We start from the raw sequence: 2,706 nt of genomic DNA on the forward strand, positions 1-2,706 counted from the left end.
ACCAGAAAAATATGAAAAATAATAATAATAATAATAAGGATGAAAGAAGGAGATGCGTGCATTATTTAATAACAATAGCCTATTACAATATAATTAATACAATAAAAAAGAATGTCCAAATGACAGTCGTCACTTTATAAAACGCTCACGTCACTATAGGTAACTTTTACCTAATCTTTACATTTTGTCATACAAACTGTATAAGGCATTATATTAGATCATTAGATCAATATGTTTCTGCGCAAGATAAATATAGGCTATGCCGCACAGTTTTGAATGTTTGCACACACTCCAGTGACTTACCAGCAGCAGCTATTCACTCATTCTTCGTTTATGTCACTTATGGACAATAGCCTGATTATTTTCAAATTACAATATGTCTGATGAAGGCATTGACAATGGCCGAAAAGTTTTAAACTATTTCTTTTAGTGAGTGTTGTACCTTTTCTTCAATTGAGATGAACTTTAGATTTTTGGTTGCACCTTCTCTTCAGTTGGTTAAGCATCTCTTTTTAACCTTTTATCCAATTGCAGTGACCACCATTATTATTTTGACCTGCACAATATAATGTGTAAAAAAAAAAAAAGTCGGGACAGAGTCTTACAACTCAGATTTTTGTTTGTTTGTTAGAAATTACATAAAACATAGGCTATATTTAGAAGTTTCTGTAATGATTATACGAATTATTAATACTAATACTATATAGGCTTAGAAAAAACAACTTTTAGTTTAGTTGATGGGGGCTAATGATTTATTTGGAATAAATTACAAAATATTCAGCAATACTAAATTACATGTTTGGTCTGGGCTGCCCCGTGTAGCCATAATGTTTTACTCGATAGAAATGGAGTCTATTTAATATTTAAAACATATTGTATTTTCAGTATCATTTTAGATGATTAATATTACCAGTAAAGTATTTTTATTAATTTGTTAAGGGTTCGCATGGAGAGCTGCACCTGATAAGAATTTCATTTAGAACTAAACGTTGCGGCTGGCCATTCAATATTGAAAACAAAACCTGTAGATACACTTTACTTTGTATCGAACAAAGTATTTTTATTTATTATTTTTTAAAAGGCATTATTGAAGACATTTAATTGATTATGCCTATACTTAAATTATTTCGAGGTCTATAAGTTTTGATCGTCTTTGTACATTCATGAACAAATCATGAAACAATTTATAATGAGGGTTTATTATATGACGGCTGTAAATTATCACAATAAGACATCCTTTTCCTATTACAACTAATAATAATAATTATTATTGTTATGCCTATCCATTTGGACATCTTAACCTGAAGCAAACGAATACTTATGAAACAATTATCTAATTAGGCTAATTAGATTTTTTTCCCTTTCTTGAATTTACTCTATAATCTGCAACAAGCGTTTATATATTTTTTATTTCTATGCCTTTATGCTGATTTTATATTTCTATGTAATATAGCCTACAATTAATAATTTAAATGCTTTTATATTTGAGAATGATAAACTGATGTATTGCAAAAACCTTTTAGCATAGGCCTATTTGTTTGTCCTCTAGTTTGGATATGTGCATTTAGTATCTGCAAAGCAGCATATCTTTTCCGTTTTTTTATTTTTTTGTGCATATTTTCGTTCTTGTTTTTCTTGCACCTTTAATGCATGTGTATAGTCTGTTCATGGAATGAAAAGCGTCTAATAATAACGGTTCTTTTCAGTTCATAATAACCCGGTGATAGAGGAAACACTGCATGCGCTTTTTGTTTTATCTCGCAGCTTGCAATTAACACATTTCTGTGCAATCGGCATTGCACAACTACATTTAGGCTTATTTAAAATTGCATTGAACATTTTTTTTTTTTTTTTTTACAAACGTCTTCACAATAAATGAATGTATTTCCTTTTGTCTCTTGTGAAGAATCAATGAAAATGATGTGTGCACTTAATGCACAGATGAGACTGCACTCATGTGTAAAAGAAGTTTGTTTACTAATCCTCGCTCTGTAACCTCTGGCATCACTGGACTCAAACCATGTCGGCTGGTTAAACTTTAGAGTCGGAATTGCTATGTCTGGGCACCATATTGTTAACAGTTATTTTGCTAGTGCTAATGGCCGCGTGGCAGCCAGCCAAGGGCTTTATAGCGGAAGTGGCAGCGCGAGGAACAACGCGGGTATATGGGAGGAAGAAAAAACTATTAAGAAAAAAATCCCTTTGAAAGCAGGACGAGAGAGACCCCATTGCGACCCTCTGCTGCCACCGTTATGTGTGTCAGTGTGTGCATATGAGAAAAAGACCGATCACAGAACCGGTAACCGGCGGATAAATGTCTGAGGGCACTGAAGCATCCTCAATCCGCCTCAAATGAAACGACACGCCAAACCATCCGTGACCCACAAACCCATTCATAAAGTTAATCTCCCCGTGAAAATGCGGTATTTCTTAACCTGCACCATATACACTGATATATTTACCGTATTTATGACAGTATTTATGGGGCGGCGCGGACAGGGACCCCAGCGACTCTGTCGTTATTGACATTGGATTTCCGCGCCGCGCGTTACGACCTGTCACACGGGAGTGTAGCGAAACACACGTGGGCAGAGGTCAACTTTGTTTGTGTGAGAAAATTATTAGCTGAGCTGGCATGAAATAGGCTATTCATGTCATATCTTGTCCTTCCTTGCAGCCCAAAAAAAAATAAAAAAAATATGGGGG

The sequence above is a fragment of the Rutilus rutilus genome (assembly GCF_951802725.1).
Source record: "Rutilus rutilus genome assembly, chromosome: 13".
Taxonomy (NCBI): domain Eukaryota; kingdom Metazoa; phylum Chordata; class Actinopteri; order Cypriniformes; family Leuciscidae; genus Rutilus; species Rutilus rutilus.